Source organism: Dendrobates tinctorius, unplaced genomic scaffold, assembly GCF_039654945.1.
Source record: "Dendrobates tinctorius isolate UK_male_01 unplaced genomic scaffold, ASM3965494v1 ptg000300l, whole genome shotgun sequence".
Lineage (NCBI taxonomy): Eukaryota > Metazoa > Chordata > Amphibia > Anura > Dendrobatidae > Dendrobates > Dendrobates tinctorius.
The window spans coordinates 741,318-765,276 of NW_027361967.1; the positions used below are offsets into that span (position 1 = coordinate 741,318).

Here is a 23,959-nt window from a genome sequence, read left to right on the forward strand (position 1 = left end):
ACGATCGTCAGGCGTCCTCCTAACTGCGAGGACGCCTGAAGTACAGCAGCCCCCGGATGCTCGTCACCCAAACCCGCCCCTCGGCGCCGCCCATCGCAGGGGAGACCAGGCCCGCCCCTCAGCGCCGCCCATCATGGGAGAGAGAGGAAAGACGGCGGCGAGCGCGAACCAGGGGGCGGGAAGGAGGAGCCGAGGAGAAGAGGAACTGACGGCGGGCACGTGACCGAGCGGGAGCGCGCAGGTGAGGGGATGCCGCAGCGGCCGCCGCAGCGAAAGGGGCATCGGCGGGCTTAACCACCGATGTCACAGTACCTCCCCCCTTACGGCTTCCCTTAGCGAGATTGGCCAAAAACTTTTTTAGAATGCGAGGGGCGTTGATATTCTCCCGGGGCTCCCAGGACCTCTCCTCGGGACCAAAACCCACCCAATCGATAAGAAAAAGGGTCTTACCCCGGGCTTTTTTCATAGCCAAGATGTCCTTGACCTCGAAGACGTTATCAGAGATGGCAGGAGGAGGAATGATGGAAACCGGTTGGAACCGGTTCAGGACTACGGGTTTCAGGAGCGAGACATGGAAGGCGTTGGGCACCCGGAGCGAAGCAGGCAACCTTAGTTTGTAAGCCACGGCATTAATACGTCCAATCACCTCAAACGGTCCAATGTACCGAGGACTCAGCTTGTAAGAGGGAACTCTCAGACGGATATGTCGAGTTGAAAGCCAGACCTTGTCACCAGGATGGTACGGGGGTACGTCCTTCCGTCTCTTGTCTGCATGCTTCTTGATTCGGTCGTTGGCACTTTTGAGCGCATCCCGGGTCTCTCTCCAAATCTGCGAGAATTTTTTAGCAAGAGAATCAGCTGCGGGTACCTCGGTAGAGGTAGAAAAAGGCAATGGAATATTTGGGTTCTGACCGGTTACCACAAAAAAAGGTGACCTGGTGGTAGATTCACTGGGATGATTATTGTGTGAGAATTCAGCCCAAGGTAAGAGCGCCACCCAGTCGTCTTGATGAGCGTTGGTAAAGTGACGTAGGAAGGTGGTTAACCCCTGATTAATTCGTTCCACTTGCCCGTTGGTCTGAGGATGATATGCGGAGGAAAAGTCGAGAGATGTACCCATAAGCCGGCAAAGTGCCCTCCAGAAGCGGGAGGTGAACTGGACCCCCCGATCCGACAGAATCCGCTGAGGAAGACCATGCAGCCTGAAGACCTGGTGGATGAAGATCTCAGCCAACTTTGGGGCGGACGGTAGTCCCGATAAGGGAATAAAATGGGCCATCTTAGAAAAGCGATCTGCCACGACTAAGATGGTGGTACATCCGGCCGAGCGGGGCAAATCGGTCACAAAGTCCATGGCGATCTGTTGCCAGGGGGCTTCAGGAACTGGCAACGGATGAAGAAGACCGGCGGGCAAGGTCCTAGCCACCTTGTTCTGGGCACAGATTGTGCAAGAGGCCACGTAGTCCATCACATCCTGGCGAAGCGTGGGCCACCAATAATACCGGGAAAGCAGTAAGAGAGTCTTCTTGGTCCCCACGTGTCCAGCAATTTTGGAGGAATGTCCCCAGCACAACACCTCTATACGTTTGCCTGGAGGGACGAAGGTCTTACCGGGCGGAGGGGTAGCAAAATTCACAGGAGCCACGGTGATCATCCTGGAAGGCTCGATGATACAGGATGGGATTTCGTCCCTCTCTGAAGACTGCAACGACCTGGAAAGGGCATCGGCCTTGATGTTCCTATTACCCGGTCGGAAGTGAAGTTGGAAGTCAAAGCGGGAAAAAAACAAGGCCCACCTGGCTTGTCGGGCATTGAGCCTTTGGGCGGATTGCAGATAGGCCAGGTTTTTGTGGTCTGTGAGGATGGTAAAGGGATGTACAGCTCCCTCGAGTAAATACCGCCATTCAGTTAAGGCCATCTTAATGGCCAGTAATTCACGGTCTCCAATGGAGTAGTTGCACTCCGCCGGTGAAAAGATTTTAGAGAAAAAACCGCATGGAACCAGCCGTCCGGACGAAGCCTGCTGGGACAAGACCGCCCCAGCTCCAGTGGAGGAGGCATCCACTTCCAGGACAAAGGGTCTGCTGGCCACAGGCCGATGCAAAATGGGTGCTGAGGCAAAAGAACGTTTCAGAGTTTGGAAAGCTTCCTCCGCTTCAGGGGACCAGCTGTTGGTCTTCGTTCCTTTACGGGTCAGGTTCGTGATGGGTTTGGTAACCGTGGAAAAGTGAGGCACAAACTGGCGGTAATAGTTTGCGAACCCAAGAAACCGCTGGATGGCCTTAATCCCCACAGGACGAGGCCACTTGAGAACCGCATCGAGTTTTTCGGGATCCATGCTTAGACCGGAGTCGGAAACGACATATCCCAAGAAGGGTAGTGACGACTGCTCAAAAAGGCATTTCTCGATCTTGGCGTAGAGTTGGTTCTCTCGGAGACGATGCAAGACCAAGCGTACACTCCTGCGATGAGAAGGCAGATCGGGGGAGAAAACGAGGATGTCGTCCAGGTAGATGACAACACAAGAATAGAGTAGATCCCGGAATACCTCATTGATAAATTCTTGGAACACAGCGGGGGCATTGCAAAGGCCAAATGGCATGACTAGATATTCATAATGCCCGTCACGAGTATTGAAGGCCGTTTTCCACTCGTCCCCAGCACGGATACGGACCAAATTGTAGGCTCCCCGCAGGTCTAACTTCGTGAAGATCCGGGCTCCTCTCAACCGGTCAAAAAGCTCCGGAATCAGCGGAAGAGGGTAACGATTCTTGATGGTGATTTTGTTCAGGCCCCGGTAATCAATGCAAGGCCGCAGTGATCCATCTTTCTTCCGGACGAAGAAAAAACCTGCGCCTGCAGGAGAGGAAGACTTTCGGATAAACCCCTTGGAGAGGTTTTCGTGGATGTATTCCGTCATGGCAGTGGTCTCGGCTGGAGAGAGAGGGTATGTTCTACCTCTGGGAGGAATCGCTCCAGGCATCAGGTCGATGGGGCAGTCATAAGACCGGTGCGGTGGCAGGGAATCCGCCTCTCTTTTGCAGAAAACATCAGCATAAGCGTGATATGGCACAGGAAGACCAGGGAGGTCTGTAGGCTTGCGCTGAGGCTGGGGACGAACCAGGTTACGTAAACAGCTTGCATGGCAGGCGTGCCCCCAGCGCAGGATCTCTCCGGAGCGCCAATCGATAACAGGCTCATGCCGCCTGAGCCAAGGTAGCCCCAAAAGAATGGCGTGGGACAACTGAGGCAAGACATAAAAGGCAATCCTTTCAGAGTGGAGGGCGCCAACTTGCAGGTTTACTTCAGTGGTTACCGAGGTGACGAGCCCAGGAAGAGGTTTGCCGTCAACGGAGGTGATTGCTCGAGGATTACTTAGGACGACCACGGGAATCTGGAGCCTGTCCACCTCCTCCTGGTGGATGAAGTTGCCTGCCGCACCCGAGTCCACATACGCCTCCACAGAGCTACGCCCCCGTCCTGAAATAAGCAGAGCTGAAACAGTAAGTGGTAGAGAGGGGGTAGAATCACCTAGGGGGCCCTCTCCTACCTGGCCTAGGCGGATGCGTTTCCCGGTCTCTCAGGACAAGTGCGTATGAAGTGGTTGGCCCCTCCACAATAGAGACAGAGTCCCTTGGACATTCTCTCCCTACGCCGTTGTTCAGACAACTTGATACGATCAACTTGCATGGGCTCAGGAGCGGTGTTACTAGGAGGGGCAACGGTGCGCGGAATAGGAGCTTGGTATAACCTAAAGGACCTCTTCTCCCTAGCCGACTCTCGGGCGCGCTCCTGAAAACGCAGATCAATACGAGTAGCCAAGGAGATGAGATCCTCCAGGGTGGTAGGGAGGTCACGCCCTGCCAACTCGTCTTTGATTTTACCAGAAAGTCCTCTCCAAAACGCACCAACCAGGGCTTCATTATTCCACCCCAGCTCCGAGGACAAGGTCCGAAAATGGATGGCGTATTGCCCTACCGTAAGGGACCCCTGGCAGAGGTTAAAAAGGGCCTCAGTGGAGGAAGCAAGGCGTCCAGGTTCATCGAAAACCTTGCGAAATGTCTCCAAAAAACACTGGATGTTGGTCACCACCGGGTCATCCCTCTCCCATAATGGATTCACCCAAGCCAACGCCTCCCCCTCAAGGTGGGAGATTATAAAGGCCACTTTAGCACGGTCCGTAGGATACTGTTGGGGCGAAAGATCAAAGTGCAACCTGCACTGATTTAAAAATCCCCTACACAATTTTGGGTCCCCACAGTACCTGGGTGGTTTACCGAGACGGGGAGGGGGAGTAGAGACGGTGTCCCGGGCTAGGGTGGAAGCGGCCGTAGAGGACTGCAAAGAAAGCAGCCTATCATCCACGGAGGCCATATACCCCAAAATGTGAGACTGAGCATCGTGCTGTTGTGCGAGCTCCTGCTGGAGACTGACTAATAGGGGTGCGTGTGCTGGGTCTGCGGTCTGAAGAGCGGAGAGCCGGGTGTCCATGGACTTCATGAATGACATGATACGGTTCTGATTTTCTCTAAGGAAGAGCAGTTCCTTTTGAGTGGCAGCCGCGGCACCGGCGGGGTCCATGGCCTGACGATACTGTAACGCTAGGGGTACCTAAGATAGAGAGTGGACCCTCTGGATCGCGGATCCGGAGCCCCAGGGTCGAGCACGCCAGGTGAAGACCGACCCCTATACAGGGATCGTTTGGGGCAGGACCACAGAGGACGGAGGCGCGACAGCCGGAACCAAGAGGGACGGCTCCACGGACAGAAGGAGAGGGAAGGCAATGGTACGTGGGAGGACCTAGACGGGCAGAAGGAGGAGGACGGCACCGGAGATGGGAGACAGTGCACAGGCAGGCTGGGAGGGAAGGACGCAGGAGACAGAGAGCGACAGGGAGTGTCAGGCGGAACGCGGAAAGCTACAGTAGAACTGTAGAGGCCAGAGAGTGCAGGAAAACTACACGATCGTCAGGCGTCCTCCTAACTGCGAGGACGCCTGAAGTACAGCAGCCCCCGGATGCTCGTCACCCAAACCCGCCCCTCGGCACCGCCCATCGCAGGGGAGACCAGGCCCGCCCCTCAGCGCCGCCCATCATGGGAGAGAGAGGAAAGACGGCGGCGAGCGCGAACCAGGGGGCGGGAAGGAGGAGCCGAGGAGAAGAGGAACTGACGGCGGGCACGTGACCGAGCGGGAGCGCGCAGGTGAGGGGATGCCGCAGCGGCCGCCGCAGCGAAAGGGGCATCGGCGGGCTTAACCGCCGATGTCACAAGTAGAGCCCACTTAAAAATGTATGGGTTGCTTGTCTCTGCAAGCAAAAGCTGGGCACTAAACTGGCATACTTGCAATGCTGGATGGTTCAGAGTGAAAACACCTATAGGCTGACAATAGTAATTGCAGGTGTTGATTAACTCATTGTGCAAAATAATTTCTAAAATGTGGTCACTTTGGGAGGTTTTCTGCTGTTTTGGTACTCTGCAAATTTCATCTGCAAGGTATTCCTGCAAAATCTGCATTGCAAAACCCAAATAGGGCTCTTCCTTTCAAAGCCCTTCTGTGTGGCCAAACAGTAGTTTCTTAAGAAATGTGGTGCATCACCGCATTTGTGAGAAATCTAACATTTCTAATATCCAAACAAAATAAATGGAGGTTTAAAAATTAATGCAGACGAAAAGTACGCATATAAAAAATGTTATTTGTTGACTTTTTTGGGGTGGTGTGACAAGTTTTTAATCACAAGGAATGGTAACATTTCTGCTGACTAGCATGGAAGGAGTTAAGTTCCAATTGCATGTCGAAGTCAGGATGGCGGAGCAGTCTAAGGCGCTGCGTACAGGTCGCAGTCTCCCCTGGAGACGTGGGTTCAAATCCCACTTCTGACATCAATATTTAATTTAAACAAACTTTATTTTCATTTATTGATTAGATGAGGTCAAACAAAACTTAGTAATGTGGTTTTGAAAAATTTCCTGAGAGTCTTTGGAGTGAATCTGAATTTGTCCTCTCAAAAAAGAACTCTAGGAACATCAAACAGATTTTTTGTGCATATGTCTGTTGTTCTTTTGGCACTAGAAAAATCCTTTGGACAGTCAATGAGGACTATTTCACCTCTTTGTGTTCTCTGTCCCTATTAGGGTAGGGAATCAACCTTCTACAGTGCTGTCATGAAATATATCTAGAAACGGATTTGCTGGTAAGTCTACTTTCATAGTTTTCACCTCATACATCAATAGACCATAACGATACTTAATAAACAAAAACGTAACAAGTAGGTAATCATAGTTTAAAAAATGTGAAATGCCCATGTCATTCTGACATGTTTCAGCACATTTTGGGACAAATGGTCTCACTTTTAACATTAAAAATCAATAAAATATTTTCTCTAAATTTTTGTCTCTTTTTTGCTCCAATTGTTTGCATCTCATAAAAAATAAAACTTGATGTAACATTATGCATGCAAATTTTGTTTTATGAGCGACCATGACCTATTCTAGAAGCACAGGGTCAGAATTATACTGGTGCATGGAGACAAACTGAAAATGTAAAAATTCAATGGCAAAATTGCTGTCTTTTTCTACTCATTCACAAATAGTTAATGAATGTTATTAAATATGTACAGCAAAATGGAAGGTGTTTCAAATAGAAATCATGCTTCAAAAACCAGTCAAATGAAAAATTATAATATATCCCTCCAGGTGTGACACTTGACATTTGCAGAGTGTCAAACCCACCAGAAAATGTATAGATATGGCCGAAATATCTCAGTTGGGAGAGCGTTAGACTGAAGATCTAAAGGTCCCTGGTCCAATCCCGGGTTTCGGCAAAATGCTTTTTCTTCACCGTTTACAAGTGGTTCAAATCCCACCTCTGACATCAACTTTTAATTTCAAGAAACTTTTTTCTTCATTTATTGATTAGATGAGGTCAAACAAAACTTAGTAATGTGGTTTTGAAAAATTTCCTGAGAGTCTTTGGAGTGAATCTGAATTTGTCCTCTCAAAAAAGAACTCTAGGAACATCAAACAGATTTTTTGTGCATATGTCTGTTGTTCTTTTGGCACTAGAAAAATCCTTTGGACAGTCAATGAGGAGGGACTATTTCACCTCTTTGTGTTCTCTGTCCCTATTAGGGTAGGGAATCAACCTTCTACAGTGCTGTCATGAAATATATCTAGAAACGGATTTGCTGGTAAGTCTACTTTCATAGTTTTCACCTCATACATCAATAGACCATAACGATACTTAATAAACAAAAACGTAACAAGTAGCTAATCATAGTTTAAAAAATGTGAAATGCCCATGTCATTCTGACATGTTTCAGCACATTTTGGGACAAATCGTCTCACTTTTAACATTAACAATCAATAAAATATTTTCTCTAAATTTTTGTCTCTTTTTTGCTCCAATTGTTTGCATCTCATAAAAAATAAAACTTGATGTAACATTATGCATGCAAATTGTGTTTTATGTGCGACCATGACCTATTCTAGAAGCACGGGGTCAGAATTATACTGGTGCATGGAGACAAACTGAAAATGTAAAAATTCAATGGCAAAATTGCTGTCTTTTTCTACTCATTCACAAATAGTTAATGAATGTTATTAAATATGTGCAGCAAAATGGAAGGCGTTTCAAATAGAAATCATGCTTCAAAAAACAGTCAAATGAAAAATTATAATATATCCCTCCACGTGTGACACTTGACATTTGCAGAGTGTCAAACCCACCAGAAAATGTATAGATATGGCCGAAATAGCTCAGTTGTGAGAGCGTTAGACTGAAGATCTAAAGGTCCCGGGTTTCGGCAAAATGCTTTTTCTTCACCGTTTACATTTTAAGGAGATATTAAACAAAGCACATGGACTGATCATGATCAAAAGGCCTAAAAATCTTAACTATCTACAGAAAACAAAATGTTAAAAATTTGAGAAACGGTAACTTTTTCCTTTTGAACACATGAATGTTTTTTAGTAATTTTTCCTCTATTTTGTTTTATTTCAGATTGACTTAGCTGTAAGAGGATTAAAAGGTAACCTGATAGCTGAAACAGACAGCACTTATCAGACACTAGCTGAATGATTATAGTCAGCTTGTTTGACTTTGAAACACTGAGGCATTACTGAGACAAATGTCCTTAAAAAAATATGCTGTGGACAAAGTCAAAAAGGCAAAAAACACAAGCTCCACGCAGGACCGTCATCTTTAATTTGAAATATAGGAGGTTTCTACTTTAATGGTGAGACAAAGCATCTACATATTTGACATTGCTCCAGTGAGTAGAGCCCACTTAAAACTGTATGGGTTGCTTGTCTCTGCAAGCAAAAGCTGGGCACTAAACTGGCATACTTGCAATGCTGGATGGTTCAGAGTGAAAACACCTATAGGCTGACAATAGTAATTGCAGGTGTTGATTAACTCATTGTGCAAAATAATTTCTAAAATGTGGTCACTTTGGGAGGTTTTCTGCTGTTTTGGTACTCTGCAAATTTCATCTGCAAGGTATTCCTGCAAAATCTGCATTGCAAAACCCAAATAGGGCTCTTCCTTTCAAAGCCCTGCTGTGTGGCCAAACAGTAGTTTCTGAAGAAATGTGGTGCATCACCGCATTTGTGAGAAATCTAACATTTCTAATATCAAAACAAAATAAATGGAGGTTTAAAAATTAATGCAGACGAAAAGTACGCATATAAAAAATGTTGTTTATTAACTTTTTTAGGGTGGTGTGACAAGTTTTTAATCACAAGAAATGATAACATTTCTGCTGACTACCATGGAAGTAGTTAAGTTCCATTTGCATATCGAAGTCAGGATGGCCGAGTGGTCTAAGGTGCTGCCTTCAGGTCGCAGTCTTCCCTTGAGGTGTGGGCTCAAATCCCACTTCTGACATCAACATTTAATTTCAAGAAACTTTATCTTCATTTATTGATTAGATGAGGTCAAACAAAACTTAGTAATGTGGTTTTGAAAAATTTCCTGAGAGTCTTTGGAGTGAATCTGAATTTGTCCTCTCAAAAAAGAACTCTAGGAACATCAAACAGATTTTTTGTGCATATGTCTGTTGTTCTTTTGGCACTAGAAAAATCCTTTGGACAGTCAATGAGGAGGGACTATTTCACCTCTTTGTGTTCTCTGTCCCTATTAGGGTAGGGAATCAACCTTCTACATTGCTGTCATGAAATATATCTAGAAACGGATTTGCTGGTAAGTCTACTTTCATAGTTTTCACCTCATACATCAATAGACCATAACGATACTTAATAAACAAAAATTTAACAAGTAGGTAATCATAGTTTAAAAAATGTGAAATGCCCATGTCATTCTGACATGTTTCAGCACATTTTGGGACAAATGGTCTCACTTTTAACATTAACAATCAATATAATATTTTCTCTAAATTTTTGTCTCTTTTTTGCTCCAATTGTTTGCATCTCATAAAAAATAAAACTTGATGTAACATTATGCATGCAAATTGTGTTTTATGTGCGACCATGACCTATTCTAGAAGCACAGGGTCAGAATTATACTGGTGCATGGAGACAAACTGAAAATGTAAAAATTCAATGGCAAAATTGCTGTCTTTTTCTACTCATTCACAAATAGTTAATGAATGTTATTAAATATGTACAGCAAAATGGAAGGCGTTTCAAATAGAAATCATGCTTCAAAAAACAGTCAAATGAAAAATTATAATATATCCCTCCAGGTGTGACACTTGACATTTGCAGAGTGTCAAACCCCCCAGAAAATGTATAGATATGGCCGAAATAGCTCAGTTGGGAGAGCGTTAGACTGAATATCTAAAGGTCCCGGGTTTCGGCAAAATGCTTTTTCTTCACCGTTTACATTTTAAGGAGATATTAAACAAAGCACATGGACTGATCATGATCAAAAGGCCTAAAAATCTTAACTATCTACAGAAAACAAAATGTTAAAAATTTGAGAAACGGTAACTTTTTCCTTTTGAACACATGAATGTTTTTTAGTAATTTTTCCTCTATTTTGTTTTATTTCAGATTGACTTAGCTGTAAGAGGATTAAAAGGTAACCTGATAGCTGAAACAGACAGCACTTATTAGACACTAGCTGAATGATTATAGTCAGCTTGTTTGACTTTGAAACACTGAGGCATTACTGAGACAAATGTCCTTAAAAAATATGCTGTGGACAAAGTCAAAAAGGCAAAAAACACAAGCTCCACACAGGTCCGTCATCTTTAATTTGAAATAAAGGAGGTTTCTACTTTAATGGTGAGACAAAGCATCTACATATTTGACATTGCTCCAGTGAGTAGAGCCCACTTAAAAATGTATGGGTTGCTTGTCTCTGCAAGCAAAAGCTGGGCACTAAACTGGCATACTTGCAATGCTGGATGGTTCAGAGTGAAAACACCTATAGGCTGACAATAGTAATTGCAGGTGTTGATTAACTCATTGGGCAAAATAATTTCTAAAATGTGGTCACTTTGGGAGGTTTTCTGCTGTTTTGGTACTCTGCAAATTTCATCTGCAAGGTATTCCTGCAAAATCTGCATTGCAAAACCCAAATAGGGCTCTTCCTTTCAAAGCCCTGCTGTGTGGCCAAACAGTAGTTTCTGAAGAAATGTGGTGCATCACTGCATTTGTGAGAAATATAACATTTCTAATATCCAAACAAAATAAATGGAGGTTTAAAAATTAATGCAGACGAAAAGTACGCATATAAAAAATGTTATTTATTGACTTTTTTGGGGTGGTGTGACAAGTTTTTAATCACAAGGAATGGTAACATTTCTGCTGACTAGCATGGAAGGAGTTAAGTTCCAATTGCATATCCAAGTCAGGATGGCCGAGCGGTCTAAGGCGCTGCGTTCAGGTCGCAGTCTCCCCTGGAGGTGACATCAACATTTAATTTCAAGAAACTTTATCTTCATTTATTGATTAGATGAGGTCAAACAAAACTTAGTAATGTGGTTTTGAAAAATTTCCTGAGAGTCTTTGGAGTGAATCTGAATTTGTCCTCTCAAAAAAGAACTCTAGGAACATCAAACAGATTTTTTGTGCATATGTCTGTTGTTCTTTTGGCACTAGAAAAATCCTTTGGACAGTCAATGAGGAGGGACTATTTCACCTCTTTGTGTTCTCTGTCCCTATTAGGGTAGGGAATCAACCTTCTACAGTGCTGTCATGAAATATATCTAGAAACGGATTTGCTGGTAAGTCTACTTTCATAGTTTTCACCTCATACATCAATAGACCATAACGATACTTAATAAACAAAAATTTAACAAGTAGGTAATCATAGTTTAAAAAATGTGAAATGCCCATGTCATTCTGACATGTTTCAGCACATTTTGGGACAAATGGTCTCACTTTTAACATTAACAATCAATATAATATTTTCTCTAAATTTTTGTCTCTTTTTTGCTCCAATTGTTTGCATCTCATAAAAAATAAAACTTGATGTAACATTATGCATGCAAATTGTGTTTTATGTGCGACCATGACCTATTCTAGAAGCACAGGGTCAGAATTATACTGGTGCATGGAGACAAACTGAAAATGTAAAAATTCAATGGCAAAATTGCTGTCTTTTTCTACTCATTCACAAATAGTTAATGAATGTTATTAAATATGTACAGCAAAATGGAAGGCGTTTCAAATAGAAATCATGCTTCAAAAAACAGTCAAATGAAAAATTATAATATATCCCTCCAGGTGTGACACTTGACATTTGCAGAGTGTCAAACCCCCCAGAAAATGTATAGATATGGCCGAAATAGCTCAGTTGGGAGAGCGTTAGACTGAAGATCTAAAGGTCCCTGGTCCAATCCCGGGTTTTGGCAAAATGCTTTTTCTTCACCGTTTACAAGTGGTTCAAATCCCACCTCTGACATCGACTTTTAATTTCAAGAAACTTTTTTCTTCATTTATTGATTAGATGAGGTCAAACAAAACTTAGTAATGTGGTTTTGAAAAATTTCCTGAGAGTCTTTGGAGTGAATCTGAATTTGTCCTCTCAAAAAAGAACTCTAGGAACATCAAACAGATTTTTTGTGCATATGTCTGTTGTTCTTTTGGCACTAGAAAAATCCTTTGGACAGTCAATGAGGAGGGACTATTTCACCTCTTTGTGTTCTCTGTCCCTATTAGGGTAGGGAATCAACCTTCTACAGTGCTGTCATGAAATATATCTAGAAACGGATTTGCTGGTAAGTCTACTTTCATAGTTTTCACCTCATACATCAATAGACCATAACGATACTTAATAAACAAAAACGTAACAAGTAGCTAATCATAGTTTAAAAAATGTGAAATGCCCATGTCATTCTGACATGTTTCAGCACATTTTGGGACAAATGGTCTCACTTTTAACATTAACAATCAATATAATATTTTCTCTAAATTTTTGTCTCTTTTTTGCTCCAATTGTTTGCATCTCATAAAAAATAAAACTTGATGTAACATTATGCATGCAAATTGTGTTTTATGTGCGACCATGACCTATTCTAGAAGCACAGGGTCAGAATTATACTGGTGCATGGAGACAAACTGAAAATGTAAAAATTCAATGGCAAAATTGCTGTCTTTTTCTACTCATTCACAAATAGTTAATGAATGTTATTAAATATGTACAGCAAAATGGAAGGCGTTTCAAATAGAAATCATGCTTCAAAAAACAGTCAAATGAAAAATTATAATATATCCCTCCACGTGTGACACTTGACATTTGCAGAGTGTCAAACCCACCAGAAAATGTATAGATATGGCCGAAATAGCTCAGTTGTGAGAGCGTTAGACTGAAGATCTAAAGGTCCCGGGTTTCGGCAAAATGCTTTTTCTTCACCGTTTACATTTTAAGGAGATATTAAACAAAGCACATGGACTGATCATGATCAAAAGGCCTAAAAATCTTAACTATCTACAGAAAACAAAATGTTAAAAATTTGAGAAACGGTAACTTTTTCCTTTTGAACACATGAATGTTTTTTAGTAATTTTTCCTCTATTTTGTTTTATTTCAGATTGACTTAGCTGTAAGAGGATTAAAAGGTAACCTGATAGCTGAAACAGACAGCACTTATCAGACACTAGCTGAATGATTATAGTCAGCTTGTTTGACTTTGAAACACTGAGGCATTACTGAGACAAATGTCCTTAAAAAAATATGCTGTGGACAAAGTCAAAAAGGCAAAAAACACAAGCTCCACGCAGGACCGTCATCTTTAATTTGAAATATAGGAGGTTTCTACTTTAATGGTGAGACAAAGCATCTACATATTTGACATTGCTCCAGTGAGTAGAGCCCACTTAAAACTGTATGGGTTGCTTGTCTCTGCAAGCAAAAGCTGGGCACTAAACTGGCATACTTGCAATGCTGGATGGTTCAGAGTGAAAACACCTATAGGCTGACAATAGTAATTGCAGGTGTTGATTAACTCATTGTGCAAAATAATTTCTAAAATGTGGTCACTTTGGGAGGTTTTCTGCTGTTTTGGTACTCTGCAAATTTCATCTGCAAGGTATTCCTGCAAAATCTGCATTGCAAAACCCAAATAGGGCTCTTCCTTTCAAAGCCCTGCTGTGTGGCCAAACAGTAGTTTCTGAAGAAATGTGGTGCATCACCGCATTTGTGAGAAATCTAACATTTCTAATATCAAAACAAAATAAATGGAGGTTTAAAAATTAATGCAGACGAAAAGTACGCATATAAAAAATGTTGTTTATTAACTTTTTTAGGGTGGTGTGACAAGTTTTTAATCACAAGAAATGATAACATTTCTGCTGACTACCATGGAAGTAGTTAAGTTCCATTTGCATATCGAAGTCAGGATGGCCGAGTGGTCTAAGGTGCTGCCTTCAGGTCGCAGTCTTCCCTTGAGGTGTGGGCTCAAATCCCACTTCTGACATCAACATTTAATTTCAAGAAACTTTATCTTCATTTATTGATTAGATGAGGTCAAACAAAACTTAGTAATGTGGTTTTGAAAAATTTCCTGAGAGTCTTTGGAGTGAATCTGAATTTGTCCTCTCAAAAAAGAACTCTAGGAACATCAAACAGATTTTTTGTGCATATGTCTGTTGTTCTTTTGGCACTAGAAAAATCCTTTGGACAGTCAATGAGGAGGGACTATTTCACCTCTTTGTGTTCTCTGTCCCTATTAGGGTAGGGAATCAACCTTCTACATTGCTGTCATGAAATATATCTAGAAACGGATTTGCTGGTAAGTCTACTTTCATAGTTTTCACCTCATACATCAATAGACCATAACGATACTTAATAAACAAAAATTTAACAAGTAGGTAATCATAGTTTAAAAAATGTGAAATGCCCATGTCATTCTGACATGTTTCAGCACATTTTGGGACAAATGGTCTCACTTTTAACATTAACAATCAATATAATATTTTCTCTAAATTTTTGTCTCTTTTTTGCTCCAATTGTTTGCATCTCATAAAAAATAAAACTTGATGTAACATTATGCATGCAAATTGTGTTTTATGTGCGACCATGACCTATTCTAGAAGCACAGGGTCAGAATTATACTGGTGCATGGAGACAAACTGAAAATGTAAAAATTCAATGGCAAAATTGCTGTCTTTTTCTACTCATTCACAAATAGTTAATGAATGTTATTAAATATGTACAGCAAAATGGAAGGCGTTTCAAATAGAAATCATGCTTCAAAAAACAGTCAAATGAAAAATTATAATATATCCCTCCAGGTGTGACACTTGACATTTGCAGAGTGTCAAACCCCCCAGAAAATGTATAGATATGGCCGAAATAGCTCAGTTGGGAGAGCGTTAGACTGAATATCTAAAGGTCCCGGGTTTCGGCAAAATGCTTTTTCTTCACCGTTTACATTTTAAGGAGATATTAAACAAAGCACATGGACTGATCATGATCAAAAGGCCTAAAAATCTTAACTATCTACAGAAAACAAAATGTTAAAAATTTGAGAAACGGTAACTTTTTCCTTTTGAACACATGAATGTTTTTTAGTAATTTTTCCTCTATTTTGTTTTATTTCAGATTGACTTAGCTGTAAGAGGATTAAAAGGTAACCTGATAGCTGAAACAGACAGCACTTATTAGACACTAGCTGAATGATTATAGTCAGCTTGTTTGACTTTGAAACACTGAGGCATTACTGAGACAAATGTCCTTAAAAAATATGCTGTGGACAAAGTCAAAAAGGCAAAAAACACAAGCTCCACACAGGTCCGTCATCTTTAATTTGAAATAAAGGAGGTTTCTACTTTAATGGTGAGACAAAGCATCTACATATTTGACATTGCTCCAGTGAGTAGAGCCCACTTAAAAATGTATGGGTTGCTTGTCTCTGCAAGCAAAAGCTGGGCACTAAACTGGCATACTTGCAATGCTGGATGGTTCAGAGTGAAAACACCTATAGGCTGACAATAGTAATTGCAGGTGTTGATTAACTCATTGGGCAAAATAATTTCTAAAATGTGGTCACTTTGGGAGGTTTTCTGCTGTTTTGGTACTCTGCAAATTTCATCTGCAAGGTATTCCTGCAAAATCTGCATTGCAAAACCCAAATAGGGCTCTTCCTTTCAAAGCCCTGCTGTGTGGCCAAACAGTAGTTTCTGAAGAAATGTGGTGCATCACTGCATTTGTGAGAAATATAACATTTCTAATATCCAAACAAAATAAATGGAGGTTTAAAAATTAATGCAGACGAAAAGTACGCATATAAAAAATGTTATTTATTGACTTTTTTGGGGTGGTGTGACAAGTTTTTAATCACAAGGAATGGTAACATTTCTGCTGACTAGCATGGAAGGAGTTAAGTTCCAATTGCATATCCAAGTCAGGATGGCCGAGCGGTCTAAGGCGCTGCGTTCAGGTCGCAGTCTCCCCTGGAGGTGACATCAACATTTAATTTCAAGAAACTTTATCTTCATTTATTGATTAGATGAGGTCAAACAAAACTTAGTAATGTGGTTTTGAAAAATTTCCTGAGAGTCTTTGGAGTGAATCTGAATTTGTCCTCTCAAAAAAGAACTCTAGGAACATCAAACAGATTTTTTGTGCATATGTCTGTTGTTCTTTTGGCACTAGAAAAATCCTTTGGACAGTCAATGAGGAGGGACTATTTCACCTCTTTGTGTTCTCTGTCCCTATTAGGGTAGGGAATCAACCTTCTACAGTGCTGTCATGAAATATATCTAGAAACGGATTTGCTGGTAAGTCTACTTTCATAGTTTTCACCTCATACATCAATAGACCATAACGATACTTAATAAACAAAAATTTAACAAGTAGGTAATCATAGTTTAAAAAATGTGAAATGCCCATGTCATTCTGACATGTTTCAGCACATTTTGGGACAAATGGTCTCACTTTTAACATTAACAATCAATATAATATTTTCTCTAAATTTTTGTCTCTTTTTTGCTCCAATTGTTTGCATCTCATAAAAAATAAAACTTGATGTAACATTATGCATGCAAATTGTGTTTTATGTGCGACCATGACCTATTCTAGAAGCACAGGGTCAGAATTATACTGGTGCATGGAGACAAACTGAAAATGTAAAAATTCAATGGCAAAATTGCTGTCTTTTTCTACTCATTCACAAATAGTTAATGAATGTTATTAAATATGTACAGCAAAATGGAAGGCGTTTCAAATAGAAATCATGCTTCAAAAAACAGTCAAATGAAAAATTATAATATATCCCTCCAGGTGTGACACTTGACATTTGCAGAGTGTCAAACCCCCCAGAAAATGTATAGATATGGCCGAAATAGCTCAGTTGGGAGAGCGTTAGACTGAAGATCTAAAGGTCCCTGGTCCAATCCCGGGTTTTGGCAAAATGCTTTTTCTTCACCGTTTACAAGTGGTTCAAATCCCACCTCTGACATCGACTTTTAATTTCAAGAAACTTTTTTCTTCATTTATTGATTAGATGAGGTCAAACAAAACTTAGTAATGTGGTTTTGAAAAATTTCCTGAGAGTCTTTGGAGTGAATCTGAATTTGTCCTCTCAAAAAAGAACTCTAGGAACATCAAACAGATTTTTTGTGCATATGTCTGTTGTTCTTTTGGCACTAGAAAAATCCTTTGGACAGTCAATGAGGAGGGACTATTTCACCTCTTTGTGTTCTCTGTCCCTATTAGGGTAGGGAATCAACCTTCTACAGTGCTGTCATGAAATATATCTAGAAACGGATTTGCTGGTAAGTCTACTTTCATAGTTTTCACCTCATACATCAATAGACCATAACGATACTTAATAAACAAAAACGTAACAAGTAGCTAATCATAGTTTAAAAAATGTGAAATGCCCATGTCATTCTGACATGTTTCAGCACATTTTGGGACAAATGGTCTCACTTTTAACATTAACAATCAATATAATATTTTCTCTAAATTTTTGTCTCTTTTTTGCTCCAATTGTTTGCATCTCATAAAAAATAAAACTTGATGTAACATTATGCATGCAAATTGTGTTTTATGTGCGACCATGACCTATTCTAGAAGCACAGGGTCAGAATTATACTGGTGCATGGAGACAAACTGAAAATGTAAAAATTCAATGGCAAAATTGCTGTCTTTTTCTACTCATTCACAAATAGTTAATGAATGTTATTAAATATGTACAGCAAAATGGAAGGCGTTTCAAATAGAAATCATGCTTCAAAAAACAGTCAAATGAAAAATTATAATATATCCCTCCAGGTGTGACACTTGACATTTGCAGAGTGTCAAACCCCCCAGAAAATGTATAGATATGGCCGAAATAGCTCAGTTGGGAGAGCGTTAGACTGAATATCTAAAGGTCCCGGGTTTCGGCAAAATGCTTTTTCTTCACCGTTTACATTTTAAGGAGATATTAAACAAAGCACATGGACTGATCATGATCAAAAGGCCTAAAAATCTTAACTATCTACAGAAAACAAAATGTTAAAAATTTGAGAAACGGTAACTTTTTCCTTTTGAACACATGAATGTTTTTTAGTAATTTTTCCTCTATTTTGTTTTATTTCAGATTGACTTAGCTGTAAGAGGATTAAAAGGTAACCTGATAGCTGAAACAGACAGCACTTATCAGACACTAGCTGAATGATTATAGTCAGCTTGTTTGACTTTGAAACACTGAGGCATTACTGAGACAAATGTCCTTAAAAAAATATGCTGTGGACAAAGTCAAAAAGGCAAAAAACACAAGCTCCACGCAGGACCGTCATCTTTAATTTGAAATATAGGAGGTTTCTACTTTAATGGTGAGACAAAGCATCTACATATTTGACATTGCTCCAGTGAGTAGAGCCCACTTAAAACTGTATAGGTTGCTTGTCTCTGCAAGCAAAAGCTGGGCACTAAACTGGCATACTTGCAATGCTGGATGGTTCAGAGTGAAAACACCTATAGGCTGACAATAGTAATTGCAGGTGTTGATTAACTCATTGTGCAAAATAATTTCTAAAATGTGGTCACTTTGGGAGGTTTTCTGCTGTTTTGGTACTCTGCAAATTTCATCTGCAAGGTATTCCTGCAAAATCTGCATTGCAAAACCCAAATAGGGCTCTTCCTTTCAAAGCCCTGCTGTGTGGCCAAACAGTAGTTTCTGAAGAAATGTGGTGCATCACCGCATTTGTGAGAAATCTAACATTTCTAATATCAAAACAAAATAAATGGAGGTTTAAAAATTAATGCAGACGAAAAGTACGCATATAAAAAATGTTGTTTATTAACTTTTTTAGGGTGGTGTGACAAGTTTTTAATCACAAGAAATGATAACATTTCTGCTGACTACCATGGAAGTAGTTAAGTTCCATTTGCATATCGAAGTCAGGATGGCCGAGCGGTCTAAAGGGGGTTTTACACTAAGCGATATCGCTAGCAATATCGCTAAAACGTCACTGGTTTTGTGACGTTATAGCGATATTGCTAGTGATATCGCTATGTGTGATACTTACCAGCGACCGGCTCCCCCGCTGTCCATCGCTGATCGCGCGAGAATGTCCGGCTCCATTTCTCGTCGGGCGCTTCCTGCTGAGACTTCCTGCTGTGACGACGAGCGACGCTGGACGCGGGCGGGAGGACGCAGGATCGCTGTGTGTGAATGGTAAGTATCGTGCGCTGCGTCGCTGCTGCATCGCTGTGAGATCTTTCTGTATGAAAGCTCACTAGCGATCATTTAGCGATGCACCAGCGATCCTGACCGGGTCGGATCGCTGGTCGGATCGCTGGTGCATCGCTAAATGTAAAAGGGCCTTTAGGCGCTGCCTTTAAGTCGCAGTCTTCCCTTGAGGTGTGGGCTCAAATCCCACTTCTGACATCAACATTTAATTTCAAGAAACTTTATCTTCATTTATTGATTAGATGAGGTCAAACAAAACTTAGTAATTTGGTTTTGAAAAATTTCCTGAGAGTCTTTGGAGTGAATCTGAATTTGTCCTCTCAAAAAAGAACTCTAGGAACATCAAACAGATTTTTTGTGCATATGTCTGTTGTTCTTTTGGCACTAGAAAAATCCTTTGGACAGTCAATGAGGAGGGACTATTTCACCTCTTTGTGTTCTCTGTCCCTATTAGGGTAGGGAATCAACCTTCTACAGTGCTGTCATGAAATATATCTAGAAACGGATTTGCTGGTAAGTCTACTTTCATAGTTTTCACCTCATACATCAATAGACCATAACGATACTTAATAAACAAAAATTTAACAAGTAGGTAATCATAGTTTAAAAAATGTGAAATGCCCATGTCATTCTGACATGTTTCAGCACATTTTGGGACAAATGGTCTCACTTTTAACATTAACAATCAATATAATATTTTCTCTAAATTTTTGTCTCTTTTTTGCTCCAATTGTTTGCATCTCATAAAAAATAAAACTTGATGTAACATTATGCATGCAAATTGTGTTTTATGTGCGACCATGACCTATTCTAGAAGCACAGGGTCAGAATTATACTGGTGCATGGAGACAAACTGAAAATGTAAAAATTCAATGGCAAAATTGCTGTCTTTTTCTACTCATTCACAAATAGTTAATGAATGTTATTAAATATGTACAGCAAAATGGAAGGCGTTTCAAATAGAAATCATGCTTCAAAAAACAGTCAAATGAAAAATTATAATATATCCCTCCAGGTGTGACACTTGACATTTGCAGAGTGTCAAACCCCCCAGAAAATGTATGGATATGGCCGAAATAGCTCAGTTGGGAGAGCGTTAGACTGAAGATCTAAAGGTCCCTGGTCCAATCCCGGGTTTTGGCAAAATGCTTTTTCTTCACCGTTTACAAGTGGTTCAAATCCCACCTCTGACATCAACTTTTAATTTCAAGAAACTTTTTTCTTCATTTATTGATTAGATGAGGTCAAACAAAACTTAGTAATGTGGTTTTGAAAAATTTCCTGAGAGTCTTTGGAGTGAATCTGAATTTGTCCTCTCAAAAAAGAACTCTAGGAACATCAAACAGATTTTTTGTGCATATGTCTGTTGTTCTTTTGGCACTAGAAAAATCCTTTGGACAGTCAATGAGGAGGGACTATTTCACCTCTTTGTGTTCTCTGTCCCTATTAGGGTAGGGAATCAACCTTCTACGGTGCTGTCATGAAATATATCTAGAAACGGATTTGCTGGTAAGTCTACTTTCATAGTTTTCACCTCATACATCAATAGACCATAACGATACTTAATAAACAAAAACGTAACAAGTAGCTAATCATAGTTTAAAAAATGTGAAATGCCCATGTCATTCTGACATGTTTCAGCACATTTTGGGACAAATGGTCTCACTTTTAACATTAACAATCAATATAATATTTTCTCTAAATTTTTGTCTCTTTTTTGCTCCAATTGTTTGCATCTCATAAAAAATAAAACTTGATGTAACATTATGCATGCAAATTGTGTTTTATGTGCGACCATGACCTATTCTAGAAGCACAGGGTCAGAATTATACTGGTGCATGGAGACAAACTGAAAATGTAAAAATTCAATGGCAAAATTGCTGTCTTTTTCTACTCATTCACAAATAGTTAATGAATGTTATTAAATATGTACAGCAAAATGGAAGGCGTTTCAAATAGAAATCATGCTTCAAAAAACAGTCAAATGAAAAATTATAATATATCCCTCCAGGTGTGACACTTGACATTTGCAGAGTGTCAAACCCCCCAGAAAATGTATAGATATGGCCGAAATAGCTCAGTTGGGAGAGCGTTAGACTGAATATCTAAAGGTCCCGGGTTTCGGCAAAATGCTTTTTCTTCACCGTTTACATTTTAAGGAGATATTAAACAAAGCACATGGACTGATCATGATCAAAAGGCCTAAAAATCTTAACTATCTACAGAAAACAAAATGTTAAAAATTTGAGAAACGGTAACTTTTTCCTTTTGAACACATGAATGTTTTTTAGTAATTTTTCCTCTATTTTGTTTTATTTCAGATTGACTTAGCTGTAAGAGGATTAAAAGGTAACCTGATAGCTGAAACAGACAGCACTTATTAGACACTAGCTGAATGATTATAGTCAGCTTGTTTGACTTTGAAACACTGAGGCATTACTGAGACAAATGTCCTTAAAAAATATGCTGTGGACAAAGTCAAAAAGGCAAAAAACACAAGCTCCACACAGGTCCGTCATCTTTAATTTGAAATATAGGAGGTTTCTACTTTAATGGTGAGACAAAGCATCTACATATTTGACATTGCTCCAGTGAGTAGAGCCCACTTAAAAATGTATGGGTTGCTTGTCTCTGCAAGCAAAAGCTGGGCACTAAACTGGCATACTTGCAATGCTGGATGGTTCAGAGTGAAAACACCTATAGGCTGACAATAGTAATTGCAGGTGTTGATTAACTCATTGGGCAAAATAATTTCTAAAATGTGGTCACTTTGGGAGGTTTTCTGCTGTTTTGGTACTCTGCAAATTTCATCTGCAAGGTATTCCTGCAAAATCTGCATTGCAAAACCCAAATAGGGCTCTTCCTTTCAAAGCCCTGCTGTGTGGCCAAACAGTAGTTTCTGAAGAAATGTGGTGCATCACTGCATTTGTGAGAAATATAACATTTCTAATATCCAAACAAAATAAATGGAGGTTTAAAAATTAATGCAGACGAAAAGTACGCATATAAAAAATGTTATTTATTGACTTTTTTGGGGTGGTGTGACAAGTTTTTAATCACAAGGAATGGTAACATTTCTGCTGACTAGCATGGAAGGAGTTAAGTTCCAATTGCATATCCAAGTCAGGATGGCCGAGCGGTCTAAGGCGCTGCGTTCAGGTCGCAGTCTCCCCTGGAGGTGACATCAACATTTAATTTCAAGAAACTTTATCTTCATTTATTGATTAGATGAGGTCAAACAAAACTTAGTAATGTGGTTTTGAAAAATTTCCTGAGAGTCTTTGGAGTGAATCTGAATTTGTCCTCTCAAAAAAGAACTCTAGGAACATCAAACAGATTTTTTGTGCATATGTCTGTTGTTCTTTTGGCACTAGAAAAATCCTTTGGACAGTCAATGAGGAGGGACTATTTCACCTCTTTGTGTTCTCTGTCCCTATTAGGGTAGGGAATCAACCTTCTACAGTGCTGTCATAAAATATATCTAGAAACGGATTTGCTGGTAAGTCTACTTTCATAGTTTTCACCTCATACATCAATAGACCATAACGATACTTAATAAACAAAAATTTAACAAGTAGGTAATCATAGTTTAAAAAATGTGAAATGCCCATGTCATTCTGACATGTTTCAGCACATTTTGGGACAAATGGTCTCACTTTTAACATTAACAATCAATATAATATTTTCTCTAAATTTTTGTCTCTTTTTTGCTCCAATTGTTTGCATCTCATAAAAAATAAAACTTGATGTAACATTATGCATGCAAATTGTGTTTTATGTGCGACCATGACCTATTCTAGAAGCACAGGGTCAGAATTATACTGGTGCATGGAGACAAACTGAAAATGTAAAAATTCAATGGCAAAATTGCTGTCTTTTTCTACTCATTCACAAATAGTTAATGAATGTTATTAAATATGTACAGCAAAATGGAAGGCGTTTCAAATAGAAATCATGCTTCAAAAAACAGTCAAATGAAAAATTATAATATATCCCTCCAGGTGTGACACTTGACATTTGCAGATTGTCAAACCCCCCAGAAAATGTATAGATATGGCCGAAATAGCTCAGTTGGGAGAGCGTTAGACTGAATATCTAAAGGTCCCGGGTTTCGGCAAAATGCTTTTTCTTCACCGTTTACATTTTAAGGAGATATTAAACAAAGCACATGGACTGATCATGATCAAAAGGCCTAAAAATCTTAACTATCTACAGAAAACAAAATGTTAAAAATTTGAGAAACGGTAACTTTTTCCTTTTGAACACATGAATGTTTTTTAGTAATTTTTCCTCTATTTTGTTTTATTTCAGATTGACTTAGCTGTAAGAGGATTAAAAGGTAACCTGATAGCTGAAAAAGACAGCACTTATTAGACACTAGCTGAATGATTATAGTCAGCTTGTTTGACTTTGAAACACTGAGGCATTACTGAGACAAATGTCCTTAAAAAATATGCTGTGGACAAAGTCAAAAAGGCAAAAAACACAAGCTCCACACAGGTCCGTCATCTTTAATTTGAAATATAGGAGGTTTCTACTTTAATGGTGAGACAAAGCATCTACATATTTGACATTGCTCCAGTGAATAGAGCCCACTTAAAAATGTATGGGTTGCTTGTCTCTGCAAGCAAAAGCTGGGCACTAAACTGGCATACTTGCAATGCTGGATTGTTCAGAGTGAAAACACCTATAGGCTGACAATAGTAATTGCAGGTGTTGATTAACTCATTGGGCAAAATAATTTCTAAAATGTGGTCACTTTGGGAGGTTTTCTGCTGTTTTGGTACTCTGCAAATTTCATCTGCAAGGTATTCCTGCAAAATCTGCATTGCAAAACCCAAATAGGACTCTTCCTTTCAAAGCCCTGCTG

The 23,959-nt window shown here is 40.1% G+C and overlaps 3 non-coding genes across 3 annotated transcripts; all 3 read left to right on the forward strand.

Moving 5' to 3' along the window:
* Positions 1–11,745: 11,745 nt before the first annotated feature.
* TRNAF-GAA (transfer RNA phenylalanine (anticodon GAA)) lies at positions 11,746–11,818 on the forward strand. The gene has a single exon. It is a non-coding gene; the product is annotated as a tRNA-Phe (tRNA).
* Positions 11,819–16,743: 4,925 nt separating this feature from the next.
* Positions 16,744–16,816, forward strand: TRNAF-GAA (transfer RNA phenylalanine (anticodon GAA)). Its single transcript has one exon. It is a non-coding gene; the product is annotated as a tRNA-Phe (tRNA).
* Positions 16,817–20,159: 3,343 nt separating this feature from the next.
* Positions 20,160–20,232, forward strand: TRNAF-GAA (transfer RNA phenylalanine (anticodon GAA)). Its single transcript has one exon. It is a non-coding gene; the product is annotated as a tRNA-Phe (tRNA).
* Positions 20,233–23,959: the final 3,727 nt, after the last annotated feature.